Source organism: Bubalus bubalis, chromosome 7, assembly GCF_019923935.1.
Source record: "Bubalus bubalis isolate 160015118507 breed Murrah chromosome 7, NDDB_SH_1, whole genome shotgun sequence".
Taxonomy (NCBI): domain Eukaryota; kingdom Metazoa; phylum Chordata; class Mammalia; order Artiodactyla; family Bovidae; genus Bubalus; species Bubalus bubalis.
Window position 1 is genome coordinate 34,479,981 of NC_059163.1, and position 23,949 is coordinate 34,503,929.

The following is a 23,949-nucleotide window of genomic DNA, read 5'->3' on the forward strand; positions in this document are numbered from 1 at the left end:
TCCTGTGATTCATGTGGTCGCAAAGAGTTGGACACGACTGAGTGACTGAACTGAACTGAACCATGTGTGCATATATCTTTATTTGTGTATATCTCTTTATTCATTCAGCATCTTTCTAGTCTTGGTCTGTGATTGTAAGTAGATGAGGTGCATTAGGCTGTCCAGTTTATTAGAAAGAATATTTTCAATGGAAAATGCTGATCTGCAAGTTTGAGAAAACCCAATAGCTTGTTGCTGCTGCTGCTGCTAAGTCACTTCAGTCGTGTCCACCTCTGTGCGACCCCATAGACGGCAGCCCACCAGGCCCTGCCGTCCCTGGGATTCTCCAGGCAAGAACACTGGAGGGGGTTGCCATTTCCTCCTCCAATGCATGAAAGTGAAAAGTGAAAGTGAAGTTGCTCAGTGGTGTCCGACTCTTAGCAACCCCATGGACTGCAGCCTATCAGGCTCCTCTGTCCATGGGATTTTCCAGGCAAGAGTACTGGAGTGGGGTGCCATTGCCTTCTCCCAATAGCTTGTTAGATTGTCCCTAAAATTAGAGTAAATAAGCTTCGAGTCAGGATGTAAGGTCTTCACTCTCAAATACAAACGATAAATGATACCAGTTGGCTCTATCAGGTATTTTGACATTCAGAGACCTCTTTTTACTACTTTGGGTCTGTGACTGTATTTGGACTATTTGAAATATTAGGTTAAATGAGAAGTTTATTACTAATGGAGAAGTTAGTTACTAATATAAGTTATTTTCACAGCATTTTCCTTGTTCTATTTCTGTGATTTTCCCCAAGTTTCAAGTGTAGCACAAACACTTCTTTTCTTTTGTCTCTCTCTTAGATTATCATGCACAGTAGAAAGTCATTGGCTTTGTCCTATTCCCAGGCCCATCAAACAAATTGAGTAATGTCTTAGATTTTGCCTGGTATTATTTGTGTTCTGTGAATGATGGTTTCTCTTTTATGTGTCTTTTTTCTCCTGAAATCAAATTAAGAGAAATTACAAGTTGGAAACAATCTTTTCTAGATGGAAATGCTACTTACCTTTCAGCATAGTATTTGACTGGCATCTTCTAATTAAAACATGTCTTCCAAAAGAATCCTCTGATGCCTTCAGCTCATTGGCTCTCATGAGCTTATTTTATAGTATCTTAATAAAAGCTGAGGTTGAATAACTAAAGTTTTAAGATTTAGCTATGAGGCCAGATGAAATATTTATTCTACCCTCAAGCAGCTCTGCTGTCTTTAAAAAGGAGCATTGTATTTTCCAACCCACAACCATTAAATGCACATTAATAACTTATTTTGAAGAAGGCAATGGCACCCCACTCCAGTTCTCTTGCCTGGAAAATCCATGGATGGAGGAGCCTGGTAGGCTGCAGTCCATGGGGCGGGCTAAGAGTCGGACACGACTGAGCGACTTCACTTTCAGTTTTCATTTTCGTGCATTGGAGAAGGAAATGGCAACTCACTCCAGTGTTCTTGCCTGGAGAATCCCAGGGACGGGGAAGCCTGGTGGGCTGCCGTCTATGGGGTCGCACAGAGTTGGACACGACTAAAGCGACTTAGCAGCAGCAGCAGCAGCAATGACTTATTTTATGCATGCTAACAAAAGGATTCATTACAACTTAGTAGGTATTTACCTAGGACAGATAATGTCTCGGTCTCAGATCTTAAAGAGTCAATGTTATGACGTAGTCTATATTAAACCCAAATTAAAATGCCTTTCAGGTGGTTCAAAAGTGTTTCATCATCATATGGCTGTGTTTCTCAGTGTGGTCTGCTCACTTCCTGTCCAGGGATCACCTTGAGGTGCTTGTTAAAAATCCAGGTTCTCAGGTTCTCCTCCATCCTACTATGTCAGTCTTGGAGATTTGGGTTTTAAAAATTTTCCCCTTTAACTCTTTAATAAACTCCTCTGGAGATTCTTGTACATATGGATATTTGAGAAGCACTATTGGGAAATCCTTGCTTTCCAGTGGTTAGGACTCAGTGCAGTCACTGCTGAGGCCTGGATTGTTTGATCCCTGGTCAGGAAACGAAGATGCTGCAAGATGTGTGGCCAAAAAAAAAGACTGTTATGGGGAACAGGAAAAAAAATTTTTTTTGTCAGAGATTTAGTAACTACTCTGCTTGTTTTGTTTCTTAGAGATTCTAGTTTTAAATTGTAAACCTTATATTTATTATTAAAAATAATTTTACTATGTGTTGTTAGAGTTAAAAAGGGGTCTGAAGTCTGAGTATTCAATGTCTTGATTAGGTTAATCTAGAAAATTCAGCAAACCAATCACATAGGTCAGGGTGTACTGGTCATCTTGCAAAATAGCAGAAAAAAGTCTCCTGGGCATGTTCTAATATGTTGCATCTGAAGTGTGGTCCACTGATCAGTGTATCAGTATCATCTAGCTTACTAGAAATGCAGGTTCTCAGGTCCCACCCTCAAGGACTGAATTATAACGAGATACCCAGGTGATTCGTGTACACCTTAAGTTCCAGAAGCATTATTCCAAGAAATTACTGCTTGCTAGAAACTGTAGCTCATATACAGGCTCAGAACTGCTTACTTACATAGGAGGGCTTCTCTTGTGGCTAAAAAGTCAGAAAGTACACTTATCAAAAATGGATGGTCCTTGAAGTAGTTCAGGGGCAAATAATGAACCCATAAATATTAAGATGGCTGTTGTTTAAGGACCTGAAGCATTAACTGTCTAAACAAAGAAAATATCAGGACAGAATTGACAACAGTTTCAGAGAATCATGAGGACAGTCACTTGAATGATTGTTTTTAAAATTAAAAAAACACAAAAAACTTTCTTTTCTACTGTGGGCTATTCAGAAAGTAATGCATGCTATGTATAGGAAAATCTGAGATGATAGGAGTGTCTGTGTAGTTAAAAGCTTAATAAAGGGTATAGAGTAAGGGCATAATGGAATCATAGCATTTATGTTGATGAAAGTGAAAGTATTAGCTGCTCAGTTGTATCCAACTCTTTGTGAGGCCATGGGCGGTAGCCTGCCAGGCTGCTCTGTCCCTGGAATTCTCCAGGCAAGAATACTAGAGTGGGTTGCCATTCCAAACCCAGGGATCAAACTAGATCTTCTGCATTGCAGGCAGATTCTTTACCATCTGAGCCACGAGGGAAGCCCCCTTTATGTTGATAAAGGAGAGCTATTTTTATAGTTCATTTCTTCCCCCTAATATAATAGAGAAAAAAATGAAGAAGACTTTCGGAGACAATAAATCAAAAAAGTTTTGAAATATAATATGTAATGAGAATGAATAATGTGGTCTAGGGTATTTGTATCACCAAAGACAAATATCTCTATTAACATTCAGATCTAAGAAAAATCAAATGTCAGAGTCCCCCAAGGGAAGTAGGAGAACTTCTTGGAATTATTCAAATATGAACTGGAAAATCAGTTGCTTTGGATACCTTGGGGTGAACTAAATATATCCTGATATGGAAATTTTTTTCCATTTTCAAACTGCTCAGGTTGTATAAAGTGGGCAACACTATTATTGGTGACCATGCCACCAAATTACCTGGATTAAGCTTCAACTGAAATACTGATTGATTTGCCCTCTCTTGTGCTGGAAATGCCTATGTGAGAAATGAAATACAGGCTTCTAAAATCAGGCCTGTAATCACTAAGCCCAAACATTTTCACAGTCATCTGTATTGAATCTAATTCCACGATTTAGCAAGAAGGGGTGGAACACTGGCCGCTGTGCAAAATTCAGCGATAAATATTTAAAGCTATTTACAATTTGGTTTCGTTTGTAGGTAATTTTGCTTTTTGTAAACTCCTTTTTTAGGTGTAGTCCATTTTCAGCAGTGGCTATTAATCCAACAAATGTTTTAAAATATTGAAAAGTAAGTCCCTAGACAGGTCATTAATAGGTAAAAACAAACTTTGTTTTCTAAAGAAATCAGTCTGTTGAGTCACTGAGTCAGTTCCAACACTTTGTGACCTCATGGACTGCAGCATGCCAGGATTCCCTGTCCATCACCAGCTCCGGGAGCTTGCTCAAACATTTTTTGCTGACTGTATAGAGTTTCTTCATCTTTAACTGCAAATAATATAATCAATCTGATTTCAGTATTGACTATCTGGTGATGTCCATGTGTAGAGTCGTCTCTTGTGTTGTTGGATGAGGGTGTTTGGTATGACTAGTGCAGTCTCTTGGCTAAACTCTGTTAGCCTTTTCTCTGCTTCATTTTGTACTCCTAGGCCAAACTTACTGTTATTCCAGATATCTCTTGACTTCCTAGTTTTGCATTCCAGTCTCCTATGATGAAAAGGACATCTTTTTTGGGTATTAGTTCTAGAAGATCTTGTAGGGCTTCAGAGAACTATTCAACTTCCTGTTTTTTTTTTTTTTTTTTTTTTTTTGCGTTAGTGGCTGAGGCATAGACTTAAATTACTGTGATACTGAATTGTTAGCCTTGGAAATGAACAGAGATCATCTGTCATTTTTGAGATTGCACCTAAGTACTGCATTTCTAAAGAAATATGTAAAGAAAAATTCTAAAGAAATAGGTAAAGAAAAATTTAGATTAAAAACAAAAGCCAAAATATTAGAGCTATTGGCCACTGTCACTTTTTCTTGGGAAAGGTTGACCTAAGAAGAACTGATACAATGACACTGCAGAGTACAATATTCATCAAATAGTAGCGATCTATTGGAGAAGGCAATGGCACCCCATTCCAGTACTCTTGCCTGGAAAATCCCATGGATGGAGGAGCCTGGTAGGCTCCAGTCCATGGGGTCGCCAAGAGTCGGGCAAGACTGAATGACTTCACTTTGACTTTTCACTTTCATGCACTGGAGAAGGAAATGGCGACCTGCTCTGGTGTTCTTGCCTGGAGAATCCCAGGGACAGAGAAGCCTAGTGGGCTGCTGTCTATGGGGTCTCGCGGAGTCGGACACGATTGAAGCGACTTAGCAGCAGCGGCAGCAGCAGCAGCAATCTATAGTCCTTTTAGCACTGACTCAATATCTACTTACTCATGTAGACCCTTAGACCTACATCACAAATATTTTGACACTATAGGTGCCTGTTCATATTTTGTGATTTGACCGCAGCAAGAGGGGACAATTTTAAATAGAGAATAAAGAGATACTCTCCCCTCTCTTCTGCTCATTTCATGCTTTCTTGAGTAAGACCCATCTTTTTAGAATATATATTTAATAAAATGTAAGTAATGCACTTGCAACGTGGTAAAATAAACTAGGGAGAAGATCAGTCATCCCTGGGAGATTTTTAGACCAGAAAAATAATTTCCTATGCTCCCCGTAAGAAGAGACTTCACTTTCCTTATCCCATAAAATGTCCTCTTGCTTTTTTCTCTTTTCTATTCTCCTCTCTGTCCAATAGGAAGAAAAAGAAAAAAAAACAAACCTCGCAAAATCCTCTGAACTGTTTTTAGAAAAATAATTGTATTTTGTGGGACATGAGGTGAATAAAAGTTGGCATTTTTTGTTGTCGCTTTGGGTACAGAGGTCAAAGGTCATTCTCTAACAGGCATCCAGATGGAATCAATCTCTTCTTCATAGATCCTGTCAGAAGCACCTGAGCCTCCTGGGGGTTCATGCACAGCAGTTCATGGTCAAAGGCAGGAATGGATATCTGCACTCCAGGGGAGGCTATATTTTTCTGTCGATAGACAGAAGATTGCAGTGTCCTAGACAGGTAATCAGTTATCAAGCACAACGATCAGTTCACATTTAAACATTAAACAGGTGGGGCAGGAGACAACTAACATTTATCATGTTTACTAGGTTTGCCAAAAACAACCAAAGAACTGCTTTATCCTTTTAATCAGTTCTAATCTGGGTTTCTTGCTATCAGTTTTTCGAAGAAATTGAATGATTTTGTTTTTCTTTTTCTTCCTGGAAATTACTTGGTAGATTCTTAAAGGGTCAAAAGTCTACATTTCTTTGTTATAAGCATATTTTAAAAATTCTCCTGTTTTCCCCTTACCTTTCATTAACTGGATGTTAACACATTCATAAGTCAGCCCTGATCCCCAGTGATGCCATTTCTACTTCAGTGTGGTGAATGGTGAAAGAAAGAAAATGGAAAAGCCTAAAGCAAAGTTTCCTCTAAGATTAAATAGTGTGTGGTTTGTTAAGACTTTCTTCTGTCCCAGCATTAAAAGTAAAGAATAGCTTTTCTTTTTGCTCCCTGATTAGAGAGCGTCACTGGATTTGCGGCAAATAAATTGACAAGTGAGGGCACTGATGACAAGAGAGCGATAATTGATGGTGGCAGGTGGGGGTCTGGTGCACCGGCATGTCCCGTGGAGGGTGCACCAAGGACATCTATCAATCACATTGGTGACAGCAGCCGGCGAGACTTAATTGGAGATTCATTGAACCTTTAATGATGTGACAGAGAAAAATAAGGACGCTTAAAAGGCTCCTGGGCCATTTGTTTTCCTTCATTCCAATAATTCTCATAGAAAGAGTAGAAAGTGGACACTGCTCCAGGGTTGAACATTCATTGTTTCCATCAAAGTTAATCACATTGTTTGGCAGAGTAGTGAAAGTGTTTACCATTAGTCCAATGTAGAATTTAATCTATACCTGGAAATTTAGAGACTTGACTGGCCCACTACTTAAGTGTAATCACAAATGCTTAGCAAGTGCTAGGATACCATACGCTCAACACTGAGTTACAACTAGAGTGAAGATATCTGCCAGAGTGTGGGTTCCAAATACAGTGAGGAAAGTTCTTTCTCTAAGTTAAATGATGTCTTCCCTCTCATTTTTCTAAAGAGTTCTCTGTATTATACAAATATTAAATTTTTTCTTTCTTTCTTTTTTTTTGCCAGAAGGTTCAAAAGAATTTTCTCTTTCATTTGAGAAAGGAGTCCTGCAAAGGTGTTTTCCCTTTAGGAACAGAGATTTTTCTTACTGTTAGCAGTACAGGAAAGAAGCTTCAGTTTTAGGTACTGTGTGTGGATACGGCATGTGTGAAAAAGATAAGTAAGATAGTTTCTGCCATCTAAGATCTTATATTTTCATATTTAGGAGTTTGTACATTTGTGTATCCATTCTCAATTATAGTTGGGCACACTTTCTATGCACAGTGGTTTGTCTAGGGTCTATTGGGTCTGATTATTTCCATCTAAGATCTTATATTTTCATATTTAGGAATTTGTACATTTGTGTATCCATTCTCAATTATAGTTTGGGACACATTACGCACAGTGGTTTGTCTAGGGTCTATTGGGTCTGATTATTTCTTTCATGGATTTCAAAGTCTAGTGAGGGAAGACAGACATGTACATTACAGTGTTACACTGTTGTAGGTCAGAATGACAGGTGTGGATGCTGGCCGGGAAAGAGGCACTGTAGATATAAAGCCACTTAAGTAGTGTTTTTCTTGTCTCTTGAAAATTAACTGTATTTATCAGAATACTCGTTGTAAAAAGTGAGGGAAGGAAAAAAATATCCTAGACTGGCTATGGAAGAAATGTTACACTTTGTTGTTGTTCAGTCATTCAGTCATGTCAGATTCTTTGTGACTCCATGGACTGCAGCACACCAGGCTTCCCTGTCCTTCACCATCTCCCAGAGTGTGCGCCAACTCATGTCCATTGAGTTGGTGATGCCATCCAACCATCTCGTCCTCTGTTGTCCCCTTCCCCTCCTGCCTTCAATCTTTCTTAGCATCAGGGACTTTCTAATGAGTCGGCTCTTTGCTTCAGGAGGCCAAACTACTGGAGCTTCTGCTTCAGTATCCGTCCTTCTAATGAACATTCAGGACTGATTTCCTTTAGGATTGACTGGTTGGATCTCCTTCTAGTCCAAGGGTCTTTCAAGTATCTTCTCCAGCACCAAAGTTTGAAAGCATCAATCCTTCGGTGCTCAGCCTTCTTTATGGTACAATTCTCACATCCATATATAACTACTGGAAAAACTATAGCTTTGACTAGGACCTTTGTTTGCCAAGTAATGTCTCTGCTTTTTAATATGCTGTTTAGGTTTGTCATAGCTTTTCTTCCAAGGAGCAAGTGTCTTTTAATTTCATGGCAGCAGTCACCATTTGCAGTGATTTTGGAGCCTAAGAAAATAAAGTCTGTCACTGTTTCTGTTGTTTCCCCATCTATTTGCCATGAAGTGATGGGACCAGATGCCATTATCTTAGCTTTTTGAATGTTGTTTTAAGCCAGTTTTTTCACTCTCCTCTTTCACTTTCATGAAGAGGCTCTTTAGTTCTTCTTCACTTTCTGCCATAAGGGTGGTGTCATCTGAATATCTGAGGTTACTGATATCTCTACCAGCAATCTTGATACCAGCTTGTGCTTCATTTAGCCCAGCATTTTGCATGATGTACTCTGCATAGAAGTTAAATAATTAGGGTGAAATATATAGCCTTGACACACTCCTTTCCCAGTTTAAACCAGTCTGTGGTTCCATGTCTGATTCTAACTATTACTTCTTAACTTGTATATAGGTTTCTCAGGAGGCAGGTAAAGTGGTCTGGTATTCTTATCTCTTTAAGAATTTTCCAGTTTGTTGTGATCCATACAGTCAAAGGCTTTGTCATAGTCAATGTAACAGAAGTAGATATTTTCCTGGAATTCAGTTGCTTTTTTATGATCCAGCAGATGTTAGCAATTTGATCTCTGGTTCCTCTGCCTTTTCTAAATCCAACTTGAACATCTGGAAGTTCTCAGTTCACATACTATTGAAACCTAGCTTGGAGAATTTTGAGCATTACTTTGCTAGAATGTGAAATTCTTTGTCATTGCATTTCTTTGGGATTTAGAATGAAAACTGACTTTTTTCCAGTCCCGGGGCCACTGGTGAGTCTTCCAAATTTGCTGGCATATTGAGTGCAGCACTTTCACAGCATCATCTTTTAGGATTTGAAATAGTTCAACTGGAATTCCATCACCTCCACTAGCTTTGTTTGTTTTGATGCTTCCTGAAGCCCACTTGACTTCACATTCCAGAATGTCTGGCTCTAGGTGAGTGATCACACCATCATGATCATCTGGGTCATGAAGATCTTTTTTTGTATAGTTCTGTGTATTCTTACCACCTTTTCTTAATATCATCTGCTTCTATTAGGTCCATACCAATTCTGTCCTTTATGGTGCCCATCTTTGCATGAAATCGTCCCTTGCTAGCTGTAATTTTTCTTAAAGAGATCTCTAGTATTTCCCATTCTATTGTTTTCCTCTATTTCTTTGCATTTATCACTGAGGAAGGCTTTCTTATCTCTCCTTGCTATTCTTAGGAACTCTGCATTCAGATGGGTATATCTTTATTTTTCTCCTTTGCCTTTCAATTCTTTTCTTTTCTCAGCTATTTGTAAGGTCTACTCAGAACACTATTTTGCCTTTTTGCATTTCTTTTTCTTGGGGATGGTTTTGATCACCACCTCTTGTACAGTGTCACTAACCTCCGTCCATAATTCTTCAGGCACTCTATCAGATCTAATCCTTTGAATATACTTGTCACTTCCACTGTATAATCATAAGAAGTTAGATTTAGGTCATACCTGAATAGTCTAGTGGTTTTCCCTACTTTCTTCAATTTAAGTCTGAATATGGCAATAAGGAGTTCATGATCTGAGCCATAGTCAGCTCCCAGTGTTGTTGTGCTGACTGTTTAGAGCTTCTCTATCTTCACCTGCAAAGAATATAATCAATCTGATTTCAGTATTGACCACTTGGTGATGTCCATGTGTAGAGTCATCTCTTGTGTTGTTGGAAGAGGGTGTTTGCTATGACCAGTGCATTCTGTTGGCAAAACTCTGTTAGCATTTGCTCTGGTTCATTTTGTACTCCCAAGGCCAAACTTGCCTATTTCTCCAGGTATCTCTTGGCTTCCTATTTTTGCATTCCAGTCCCCTATGATGAAAAGGACATCTTTTTTTTTTTTTTTTTTGGTGTTAGTTCTAGAAGGTCTTGTAGGGCTTCAGAGAACTGTTCAACTTCCTCTTCTTTGGCATTAGTGGCTGGGGCATAGAATTGAATTACTGTGATATTGAATTGTTAGCTTTGGAAATTAACAGAGATCATTCTGTCATTTTTGAGCTTGTACCCAAGTACTGCATTTTGGACTCTTCAGTTGCCTATGAGTGCTACTCCATTTCTTCTAAGGGATTCTTGCCCACAGTAGTAGATATAATGTTCATCTGAATTAAAATTGCCCATTCAAGTCCATTTAGTTCACTGATTATTAAAATGTCGATGTTCAGTGTTGCCATCTCTTGACCACTTCAAATTTACCTTGAATCATGCACCTATTTCTCTGCTCTTCTCCAGTAGCATATTGGGCGCCTACCAACCCAGGGAGTTCATCTTTCAATGTCATATCTTTTTGCCTTTTCCTACTGTTCATGGGATTCTCAAGGCATGAATGCTGAAGTGGTTTGCCATTCCCTTCTCCAGTGGACCACATTTTTCAAAACTCTCCACCATGACCCATCTGTCTTGGATGGCCCTACATGGCATGACTGATAGTTTCATTGAGTTAGACAAGGCTGTGGTCCATGTGATCAGTTTGTTTAGTTTTCTGTCATTATGGCTTTCATTCTTTCTGCCCTCTGATGGATGAGGATAAGAGGCTTGTGGAAGCTTCCTGATGGGAGTGACCGACTATGGAGAAAACTGAATCTTGCTCTGGTTGGCAGGGACCATGCTCAGTAAATTTTAATTCAATCCTCTGCTGATGGGAGGTGCTTTGTTCCCTCCCTGTAGTTTGGCCTGAGACTAAACTATGGTAGGTGCCCTAGAACTTTTGCAACAGAACTTAAAAATCATGATAGTCTCCAGGCAAGAATACTGGAGTGGGTTGCCATGCCCTTCTCCAGGGACTATTCCCAACCCAGGGATCAAACTCAGGTCTCCTGCATTGCAGGCCAATTCTATACCAGCTGAGCTACCAGGGAAGTCCATATTACACTTCAGTTCAGTCGCTCAGTCGTGTCCGACTCTTTGCAACCCCATGAATTGCAGCATGCCAGGCCTCCCTGTCCATCACCAACTCCCGGAGTTCACTCAGACTCACGTCCATTGAGTCAGTGATGCTATCCAGACATCTCATCCTCTGTCGTCCCCTTCTCCTCCTGCCCCCAATCCCTCCCAGGATCAGAGTCTTTTCCAATGAGTCAACTCTTCGCATGAAGTGGCCAAAGTACTGGAGTTTCAGCTTTAGCATCATTCCCTCCAAAGAAAACCCAGGGCTGATCTCCTTCAGAATGGACTGGTTGGATCTCCTTGCAGTCCAAGGGACTCTCAAGAGTCTTCTCCAACACCACAGTTCAAAAGCATCAATTCTTCAGTGCTCAGCCTTCTTCACAGTCCAACTCTCACATCCATACATGACCACAGGAAAAACCATAGCCTTGACTAGACGAACCTTTGTTGGCAAAGTAATGTCTCTGCTTTTGAATATGCTATCTAGGTTGGTCATGACTTTCCTTCCAAGGAGTAAGTGTATTTTAATTTCATGGCTGCAGTCACCATCTGCAGTGATTTTGGAGCCCCAAAAAATAAAGTCTGACACTGTCTCCACTGTTTCCCCATCTATTTCCCATGGTGTCCAAATTTAGGGAAATCTGAGACATGCAGTATATTGTTCTTCTTTTTCCTCACACTTTTAAGTTAATTGTCCTGCCAAAAGTTTTTTCCTTATAAATCAGTTACTACAAGGGCTTTCCTGGTGGCTCAGATGGTAGACAATCTGCCTACAAAGCAGGAGACCTGAATTCATTCCCTGGGTTGGGCAGATCCCCTGAAGAAGGGAATGGCTACCCACTTTCAATATTCTTGCCTGGAGAACTCCATGGACAGAGGAGCCTGTTGGGCTATAGTCCATGGGATTGCAAAGAGTTGGATATGACTGAGTGATTAACACACACACAATGAGTACAAATATGACCCCTTTGATACTCAGTGGAGAAATATGAATCAGTTGTTGAAAGTTTGCAGAAGATTAGCATCTTGTTCTCCCCAGGGACAACTTGCTTTTCCCTCTGTGGAGATTTCAGTTCTACATTTATTTTCCACATTAACACATCAAGAATTATGGCTGTTTGAAGGTGCTCTTGGTGGCTGAACTGTACGTGGATTGCACACCACTCAACAGTTGCCCCCCAGCTTAGTCTTCTTAGAGTTGTGTCTTTCCCTACATATTTATAGTTGATTGTAGAAGACCAATCACAGAGACAAAAGGTACATAAGTCAGGAAACTATCACAGCAAAGAACTTCCCTAATCATTCAGTTGGTAACAGCTGTCACTAGCCAATTCTATACTACACTTCCAAGGAAATAAAACGTAGTTAAAATAATTTGAGGCAAGTTTGTTTTATAGAAGGAAAACATATTAATTATTAAATTTGGAGGATACACTTTGAAAAAGAAGACTCTAGATTAAAATTTGTGTTATATTTTATTGGGCTGTTTTCACTAAACATTTTGATTATGGAAGAATTCTGTCATCTCTGTGTTTTTGCAGGTTGATAAAATATTGTCTAATTTTCTTCAATCCAATAATAATCGTGTTCCTAAATTGGAAAATTATCTAAGGAATGTAAGTTGTTTCCAAACCATCAGTGTGGGCATTGCACCATCTGAAGATCTTTTTAGAAATGGAAACATAAACTGTTTTTGTAAGTGTTTTGTCCATATCATCAAAGTGGTATTTGAAAAGTGGAATTCTTTACAACATTCCCACCAAGTGGCCATCCATCCCAAGCTGCACACTTGCAGAAAGGCAGCCTTCACCTCCAAAGGTAGCCCATTCCATCTTTCAATGACTCTGTTCAATACTTTTTCTTAAACTGGTAGAAATCAGTCTCCTTGTAGCATCCAGTCTCTGGACTGGACTTATCCTCTCTCTTTCTATATTTAGATTAAAGAGAACTATTGCCTGTGAGAGTTCTCCAACTATTTGAAGACAGTTATCCTATTCCATCTAGGTCTCTCTCTCTCTCTCTCTTTTTTTTTTTTTTCCAAAGATATTTAGATTTTAATGTTGTTTTCCCAATACACTAAAAAATAAATTTTTTTTTAAATTTTATTTTATTTTTAAACTTTACATAACTGTATTAGATTTGCCAAATATCAAAATGAATCCGCCACAGGTATACATGTGTTCCCCATCCTGAACCCTCCTCCCTCCTCCCTCCCCATTCCATCCCTCTGGGTCGTCCCAGTGCACCCGCCCCAAGCATCCAGTATCGTGCATCGAACCTGGACTGGCAACTCATTTCATACATGATATTTTACATGTTTCAATGCCATTCTCCCAAATCTTCCCACCCTCTCCCTCTCCCACAGAGTCCATAAGACTGTTCTATACATCAGTGTCTCTTTTGCTGTCTCGTACACAGGGTTATTGTTACCATCTTTCTAAATTCCATATATATGCGTTAGTATACTGTATTGGTGTTTTTCTTTCTGGCTTACTTCACTCTGTATAATAGGCTCCAGTTTCATCCACCTCATTAGAACTGATTCAAATGTATTCTTTTTAATGGCTGAATAATACTCCATTGTGTATATGTACCACAGTTTTCTTATCCATTCATCTGCTGATGGACATCTAGGTTGCTTCCATGTCCTGGCTATTATAAACAGTGCTGCAATGAACATTGGGGTACACGTGTCTCTTTCCCTTCTGGTTTTCTCAGTGTGTATGCCCAGCAGTGGGGTTGCTGGATCATAAGACATGTCTATTTCCAGTTTTTTAAGGAATCTCCACACTGTTCTCCATAGTGGCTGTACTAGTTTGCATTCCCACCAACAGTGTAAGAGGGTTCCCTTTTCTCCACACCCTCTCCAGCATTTATTACTTGTAGACTTTTGGATCGCAGCCATTCTGACTGGTGTGAAATGGTACCTCATAGTGGTTTTGATTTGCATTTCTCTGATAATGAGTGATGTTGAGCATCTTTTCATGTGTTTGTTAGCCATCTGTATGTCTTCTTTGGAGAAATGTCTATTTAGTTCTTTGGCCCATTTTTTGATTGGGTCATTTATTTTTCTGGAGTTGAGCTGTAGGAGTTGCTTGTATATTCTCGAGATTAGTTGTTTGTCAGTTGCTTCATTTGCTATTATCTTCTCCCATTCTGAAGGCTGTCTTTTCACCTTGCTAATAGTTTCCTTTGATGTGCAGAAGCTTTTAAGGTTAATTAGGTCCCATTTGTTTATTTTTGCTTTTATTTCCAATATTCTGGGAGGTGGGTCATAGAGGATCCTGCTGTGATGTATGTCAGAGAGTGTTTTGCCTATGTTCTCCTCTAGGAGTTTTATAGTTTCTGGTCTTATGTTTAGATCTTTAATCCATTTTGAGTTTATTTTTGTGTATGGTGTTAGAAAGTGTTCTAGTTTCATTCTTTTACAAGTGGTTGACCAGAGTTCCCAGCACCACTTGTTAAAGAGATTGTCTTTAATCCATTGTATATTCTTGCCTCCTTTGTCGAAGATAAGGTGTCCATATGTGCGTGGATTTATCTCTGGGCTTTCTATTTTGTTCCATTGATCTATATTTCTGTCTTTGTGCCAGTACCATACTGTCTTGATAACTGTGGCTTTGTAGTAGAGCCTGAAGTCAGGTAGGTTGATTCCTCCAGTTCCATTCTTCTTTCTCAAGATCGCTTTGGCTATTCGAGGTTTTTTGTTTTTCCATACAAATTGTGAAATTATTTGTTCTAGCTCTGTGAAGAATGCTGTTGGTAGCTTGATAGGGATTGCATTGAATCTATAGATTGCTTTGGGTAGTATACTCATTTTCACTACATTGATTCTTCCAATCCATGAACATGGTATATTTCTCCATCTGTTAGTGTCCTCTTTGATTTCTTTCACCAGTGTTTTATAGTTTTCTATATATAGGTCTTTAGATTCTTTAGGTAGATATATTCCTAAGTATTTTATTCTTTCCGTTGCAATGGTGAATGGAATTGTTTCCTTAATTTCTTTTTCTGTTTGCTCATTATTAGTGTATAGGAATGCAAGGGATTTCTGTGTGTTGATTTTATATCCTGCAACTTTACTATAGTCATTGATTAGTTCTAGTAATTTTCTGGTGGAGTCTTTAGGGTTTTCTATATAGAGGATCATGTCATCTGCAAACAGTGAGAGCTTTACTTCTTCTTTTCCAATTTGGATTCCTTTTATTTCTTTTTCTGTTCTGATTGCTGTGGCCAAAACTTCCAAAACTATGTTGAATAGTAATGGTGAAAGTGGGCACCCTTGTCTTGTTCCTGACTTTAGAGGAAATGCTTTCACTTTTTCACCATTGAGGATAATGTTTGCTGTGGGTTTGTCATATATAGCTTTGATTATGTTGAGGTATGTTCCTTCTATTCCTGCTTTCTGGAGAGTTTTGATCATAAATGGATGTTGAATTTTGTCAAAGGCTTTCTCTGCATCTATTGAGATAATCATATGGTTTTTATTTTTCAATTTGTTAATGTGGTGTATTACATTGATTGATTTGCGGATATTGAAGAATCCTTGCATCCCTGGGAGAAAGCCCACTTGGTCATGGTGTATGATCTTTTTAATGTGTTGTTGGATTCTGATTGCTAGAATTTTGTTAAGGATTTTTGCATCTATGTTCATCAGTGATATTGGCCTGTAGTTTTCTTTTTTTGTGGGATATTTGTCAGGTTTTGGTATTAGGGTGATGGTGGCCTCATAGAATGAGTTTGGAAGTTTACCATCCTCTGCAATTTTCTGGAAGAGTTTGAGCAGGATAGGTGTTAGCTCTTCTCTAAATTTTTGGTAGAATTCAGCTGTGAAGCCGTCTGGACCTGGGCTTTTGTTTGCTGGAAGATTTTTTATTACAGTTTCAATCTCCGTGCTTGTGATGGGTCTGTTAAGCTTTTCTATTTCTTCCTGATCGAGTTTTGGAAAGTTGTACTTTTCTAAGAATTTGTCCATTTCTTCCTCGTTGTCCATTTTATTGGCATATAATTGTTGATAGTACTCTCTTATGATCCTTTGTATTTCTGTGTTGTCTGTTGTGATCTCTCCATTTTCATTTCTAATTTTATTGATTTGATTTTTCTCCCTTTGTTTCTTGATGAGTCTGGCTAATGGTTTGTCAATTTTATTTATCCTTTCAAAGAACCAGCTTTTGGTTTTGTTGATTTTTGCTATGGTCTCTTTTGTTTCTTTTGCATTTATTTCTGCTCTAATTTTTAAGATTTCTTCTCTCTCTCTTTTTTAATAAACATTCTCACTTCTCTTACCTATCCTTCCTGTGCTATGACTATAAGTCCTTTTATCATAAAAACTGCTTTGCTCTATGTTCATCTGGTTATAGTCCATTGTCTCTAGATTTATAGAACCCCTTGCCAAGTGTTGAATGCAACTCTCAGGAAAGGTTTGAGCAGAGCAATCTTTTCTCCCATGCAAACTGCATCTTTTTTAAATTTTTACATTCTATTCAGTTGCAAATGACATCATGTAAATTTTTTTATCTTGATTATGCCATCTAATATATTGCCTCTTACCACCAGCTTTGGATCATCTACAAATTTAACAGCAACAACAGAATTGTGTGTATTCTTACAAGTGTATGAACAATGAACTTTCTTCATTTTGAAGACTATGAGGTTGACTTGCTAGAAATGGTTCTTTACTAAGAAGCTTCTACCAATCATTGCTGATGGTGCTTAAAAAGTGAACATTAACACTGTGTCTCAGCTCTCTCTGGTTTAACACAAGGATGTCTCAGATATTCTTCAATAGACTGAATTGTTGAGTACAATATATGTGTATTATTAATAGAATATAATGGGACTTGGCTTACTGTAACCCTCCTTTTAAATATGATACTTGGATAGCCATGGATTATGATACACCTTTTGGAACTTTAACTATCTGTGAAACTGAGGTTCTCTTTCTCTTTCCTGTGACAATCCATGGTGACTTAGGAAAGTTCTATTACTAACTGAAGATATTTAGGAAGTAAATTGCACAGACCCAATGTAAAAATTGATGACTGTCTAAACTGAAACTAAAAAATAAGCCCACTAACAAAATTTTTATTATAATAAGCAATAATGAAACATCTTGGATTTTATTTTCCTAATCCTATTAAAATTAGAAATCCTAACCTAATGCTTACCTATAATTAAGTTTTTTAAAAGGGGCATGGATGAAATAATAGAAATAATCTTAGCTATCAGTAGCAATTTTTATTATAAATAATTCTTGAGGGTATATTATGGATACTACATAAAGTACTTTGCATGTTAATATTTTAAATTTATATTTTAAATTAAATATTTTAATATTTTTATTTTATATAGAAGTATAATTGATTAACAATGCTATGTTAGTTTCAGGTGTATAGCAAAGTGATTCAGCTATACATATACATGTATCTGTTCTTTTTCAATTTTTTTCCCATTTAGTTACTACAGAATATTAGACAGAGCTCCTTGTGCTGTGCAACAGTTCCTTGTTAATTATGTATTTAAAAAAAAAAATAGCAGTGTGTACATGTCAACTCTCTAGAAAAGGAAACGGCAACCCACTCCAGTATTCTTTTTGCCTGGAGAATCCCATGGATGGAGGAACCATGTAGTCTACACTCCATGGGGTCGCAAAGAGTCAGACATGACTGAGCAACTTCACTTCGCTTTACATGTCAACTCTACACTCCCAAACTATTCCTTCCCATTGATACCATAAGTTCATCCTCTAAGTTTGTGAGTCTCTTTTTCTTTTGTAAATAAGTTCATTTATATCATTTTTTAAAAGATTCTGCATGTAAGTGATATCATACAATATTTATCTTTCTCTGTCTGACTTCACATAGTATGGTAATCTTCATGTCAATCCATGTTGCTATAAATGGCATTGTATTCTTTTTTTATGGCTGAGTAATATTCCATTGTATATATGTACCACATCTTCTGTATCTATTCATTGCATTGATGGACATTTAGGTTGCTTGCATGTCTTGGCTGTTGTAAACAGTGCTGCTGTGAGCATTTGGAGTACATGGATCCTTTAAGATTATGGTTTTCTCCAGATATATGCCCAGGAGTGGAGTTTCTGGATCATGTGGTAGCTGTATTTTTAGTTTTTAAAGTAATCTCCATAATGTTCTGCATGGTGACTATACTAATTTACATTCTTACCAACAGTGTAGAAGGGTTCTCTTTTCTCCATACCCTCTCCAGCATTTATTGTTTGTAAATTTTTTGATGATGGACATTTTGATTGGTGTGAGATAAAATCTCATTGTAGTTTTTATTTGCATTTCTCTCATAATGAGTGTTGTTGAACATCTTTTCATGCCTCTGGGCCATCTGCATGTCTTCTTTGGAGAAATGCCTATTTAGGTCTTCTGCTCATTTTCTGATTGGGTTTTTCATTTTTCAATACTGAACTGCATGAGCTGTTTGTAAATTTTGGAGACTAATCCCGTGTTGGTTGCATCATTTGCAAATATGGGGTTGCATTTTCATTTTGTTTATGGTTTCCTTTGCTGTGCAAAGGCTTTCAAATTTAGTTAGGGTCCATTTGTTTTTATTTTCATTACTTTTTAGGAGATGGCTTGAAAAAGATATTGCTGGGATTTATGTCAGAATTTTGCCTGTGTTTTCCTCTAAGGGTTTTACATTTAGGTCTTTAAATCATTTTGAGTTTATTTTTGTGAATGGTGTTAAAGAATGTTCTAATTTCATATTTTTTTACATGTAGCTGTCCAGTTTTCTCAGCACCATTTATTGAAAAGATGTTTTTTCCTCTCTTGTATAGTGTTGACTCCTTTGTTATAGATTGATTGATTATTGGTGCATATGTTTATTTCTGTGCTTTCTATCCTGTTGTATTGATCTATATTTCTGTTTTGGTCCCAATACCATACTATTTTGATGACTCTAATTTTGCAGTATAATCTGAAGTCAAGGAGCCTGGTTCCTCCAGTTCTGTTTTTCTTTCTCCAGATTGCTTTGGCTATTTGGGGTTTTATGTGTCTCCATGGCTCAGCTGGTAAAGAATCCATCTATTGTGTGGGAGACCTGGGTTCGATCCTGGGTTGGGAAGATCCCTTGGAGAAGGGAACGGCTACCCACTCCAGAATTCTGGGCTGGAGAATTCCATAGACTACAGCCCATGGGGTTGCAATGAGTTGGACATGACTGAGCGACTTTCACTTTCATACAAATTTTAAGATTTTTTTTATTCTAGTTTTTGAAAAATACCTTTGGTAATTTGGTAATGATTGCATTGAATCTATAGATAACCTTAGGTAATTTAGTCATTTTGACAATATTGTTTCTTCTGGTCCAAGAACATGGTATATATCTTTCCCTCTGTTTGTGTTGTCTTATACTTTTCTTGCTACATCTTTAGGATTTTTAATGCATAGTATTGGGCTTCTCTTATGGCTCATCTGGTAAAGAATCTGCCTGCAATGTCAGAGACCTGGTTTCGATCCCTGGGTTGGGAGGATCCCCTGGAGAAGGAAAGGTTATGTTATCTGCAAAGAGTGATAGTTTAACTTCTTCTTTACTAATTTGAATTCCTTTTATTTATTTTTCTTCTCTGATTGTCGTGGCTAGGACTTCCAAAACTATGTTGAATAAATATGGTGAGAGTGGACATCCTTATCTTGTTCCTGATCTTAGAGAAAATGCTTTTAGCTTTTCACAATTGAATATGATGTTTTCTGTAGGTTTGTCATATGTGGCCTTTAAGATCAATATTTCATGACATGTTCAAATTATATGAAATGAAAATTTCCATAAATAAAGTATTTTGGGAACATAGCTACATTCATTCACTTTTTAAAATCTCAGACTAATTTTATGCTGCAATGGAAGAATTAGTATTTGCAATAGAGACCAGACAGTACGTAAGGGCCAAATATTTACTATCTGGCTCTTTAGAGAAAACAGTTTGCCAATCACTGTTATAGCTGATGAAAATGAGGCTTCACATTTTTAAGTGATTTCTTCAGAAACATTAGGTTCATTAAAATGATAATTTCACTGGGAACTGATTTTTTTTACATTCTCAACAATTTTCTAATGAAGTATCAGTTAAATATTAATATACATAGAGAGATGGTTGGTGATATGAAAGCTGTTTACTTTTTAAACAAATTTTAACCATTAGAATTTATAAGTACTGTGTGTGTGTATGTGAGGGTATGTGTCTATGCAAGTAAAAAGAATTATATATTGACAGAAAGAGAAACATCTGAAAGATGTAAGAAATAAAGTGGAGATGGAATGGACAGATGTGATCTCTTAAATCCATAACTCCTCACTAAGACTTCATGGTTAGTTACTCTGTGCAGTAGGAAGTCTTCTTGTCCTGTTCTGGATTTATGTGTTCCTATTTCTGAACCTCAGTGATTTAACTTCCATAGCATGGCACTGAAAATGTCATTTGAGAGGGAACATATTGAAATTCTTAGGAATGAATGGCTCTGTGTTAGTAAAATAGAGATCTGAATTAAATAAGATAATCATATGAAGTGCCTGTCAGAAACCCTAGAAGAAAATGTGGCTATCACCATAGCTTTTGAAAATCATAGTTGGAATATCTGTAATCATCAGGATATTCCCAGAAATCTAGACATTTTGGAGCAGTCTTTCAGATCTTTAACATGTTTTATTGCATGTTATCTTATACTAGAGGATTCAAGATGAGTAAAACAAAGGAGAAATTATTTCATTTTATTGGAAAACACTAATCAGATATAGTTTTCCCTTCATAAAAACTACCAACAATTAGAAAGTAGACATAAACATGCTCCCTCTTTCTACCCTATTCTCTGGAGCCATAAAGGATTAAAAGAGAATCCTTCTCTTAATTTGGCAGTCATACAGAAACCAGGAGTTGGAAGGGGCCCTTCTTATCATTGGACACAATTTCTTCACCTTAGGGATGAGGAAACTGACAGAGATAAGTAAGATAATCTGCCTAAAACAGAGTCAAGAGGTATCATGGGACTGTGGATTCTTCCATTACACCACTATGCATGCTCTTCTAAATTCTTCTTATGAAGAGTGAACCTCATTTATCCCCTTTCTTTGGAATAACCCTGAAAATGTATTTCTTATTTGCATAGGTATGTCCTTTTAGAACTTCTAAGCCACAACTTTGTGCATTTCAAATTCTTTTACACCATAATATCTGTCTTTGACCATAATATCTATCTTAGAGCTTCTCTTGGGATGTAAGGTCCTTGATGATAAAATCTAACTCTGGAGCAATAATAGAGAAGGATTTATTTGCACTGGAGAATGCAAACTCAAATGCCAAGAAGTACCAGACAAGTAATGACTTTATAAGTTAGTAAAGGAGTAGAAATGAAAGACAAGCCCGGGGTGGTGGGGTGGGGGGTGGGGGGGGGCGGGTGGCAGGGATGTGCTCAACTGGAAAAGAAATGGCTCACAAAAGGGGCAGCTGTTACTCAGCTGGTCTGATTGTCACTGTGCAGGAATGCCATTCTGAATTTGTTAAATCCGCTGATAATCAAAGACTTTTATATGTGGAAATGTCTTGATTTCCTTGTTACTGTGTAGTTTAAGCAAAACACGTCTGTGACCTAGTTTGGATCTTTAGCAATGAAAGTCTGTGATATTATCAGAAAAAAATTAAAGTTTTACATCCAGTTTTGGTTGGAGGGTTTACAGTTTAATGTTTTGTGATTTTCCCCTCTTCTTTTTCATTCTGGGAACAAGAGTATGCTACGATTAGCCTGCAGATTCAGTGTGGCTTTTGTAGCTGAAACGGTAGATTGCATCAAATGGCTCTGCTTTTGTTTTCTACTTGAAAAAACTGACACTTGTTATGGTTACGCTCACTGTGTGAGCCATCCCCTGTTGACTTCTGGGCAATCACTATAAATCTCTATTATTCTGCTGTTATTGTCTTGTTATACTATCGCTGTTGAGGCATCTTCTCAAGGGAGGTGAGCCCAGGTGTGTACATACAGAACAAGCAATGCTCTCCTTTAAACACATAAATAGCTATTTTATTTGGCATGACACACATAAATGTTAGTGTAGCCAAAGGAATCTTGAACAGTTATTTGCATTGCAAATATTTCAGAAAAATGGAGCAAAGGTATCAGAGCTCAATCTGCTAGCCATTTGAGTTTTGTTAGATCAGAGAGTAATCCATCTTTTATTTTTTCCCCAGTAATAAGAGTTGAAATGCAGTCCCTTGCAATTGGACTCCAAGGTATAAGAATTTCCCATAAAAAAGAATATATTCTTGTTCCTCCATGAAATTCAGTTATATAGACCTCCTTTTATGGGCACTCTTTCTTTATGGCCTTGTTGAGATCAAATGTGCAGAGTTAAGCTCTTTTTGTGCTATACATTTCATTGTTTTGGTATCAAACTGATGGAAGACTAGAACAGTGCTTACTCATTTATCTAGATATGATGGCTTGAGGATCCTGAAGAAAAGTTACACCAACTCTTTCATCTGAATGTGCGAATAGAGCTTTCCTTGTTTCTGGTACTTGTCAGTTAATGAAGTGGTAAAGCATTTATAACAAACGTGAATTGCAGATAGGAGTTTGTATTTTAGAGACATGAATAGAATTTGGGAAATGTTTAATAAAAGCTGGAAACTAAGTATCATAAACTAAATATGTATTTCTAAGAATAGAGTAAGAAAGAAAGCAGAGATTTTTTTCAGTAACAAATTTTATATTTATTTATTTTTAAACTAATGAATCAGAGTTTGGTTAATGAAATCCTTGGTGAATGTCTCACTATTTTTCCCTGTCTTTTATTATTTTATAAATTTACTAAGACAAAAAAGGTAGTGGAATTACCTTATATGCCTAAAACTTTTGGGGAGAAATTATAATAAGCTGAAATTTCCCCTCTCCACCATTATAATGCTATATTCAAGCTCCTTTATATAAATGTGAATGAAAATATACATCCAAATATGAAAATATTTATTTTTAATGAAAAACAGTATCATCCTTTTAAAATTATTATGCTTTATTCAACATTTAATATTTTAAAATTATTATGTTTTATTTAACATGTGAAGTAGACAGTGTTCTAAGTTAATATGTATAGATATGCCTCATTAATGATATTTTATTTTTTAATATAACTGTGGCAAAATAGGGAGCCATGACCCAGGCAGCTTGGTGACTTGAACTTCTAAGCATTCTCTTCATACTCTGGGTCAAAATAAGTGATAAAAGTCAGTAATCATATGACTTAAAAGACTTTGTCTGAAATGCCAGGGCAAAGGAAATTTGGACACAGTTGCTCTTTTCTGTAAGGAATAAAGAGAATCCACTGGGAACTTCCTGTATTTTGAGAAGAGGGTATGAAAGTGTATAGAAACAGAAACTTTAGCAAGCATATCAGTAGGATAATTTTAGTTAGTGTTAAGAAAAATGTAAGCAGCGTAGGGTTATAGAGGGTAAAGGAGGTTTCTTTTTAGATTGCTTGGAAAAGGAAGATCTAGTAGGGAAAGCTACACTTATGTTGAATTCTGACTGATAAGAAAAAGCCAGTCAAGGGCATTGCAGAAACTCCATGTGAAGAGTAAAGCAAATGCAAATCTGAATATGAAGCAAAAGTCCTACATACATTATTTGGAAATAGTATCCAACAATGTACTATTAGAATCATGGCATGCAGTGTTATTCCAGCAATGCATTGATTTCATTAGGAAATTTTTGAATGTAACTCATGAACAATAGTAATTTCTTAAAAGCATCCAAGGCAAAATAATTTCATTATATACAATAAAATGACAACTTAAATGACAGAGTTGTCAATAATAGCAACGGAAGTCAGATGATAGTAGAAAGGTATAACCCAAATAGGCAGGGATATATTTGTTAATCTAGGATTCTGTACTGAGCAAACTCTTTCAGTTCAGTCACTCAGTCGTGTCTGACTCTTTAGGACCCCATGAATTGCAGCACTCCAGGCCTCTCTGTCCATCACCAACTCCCGGAGT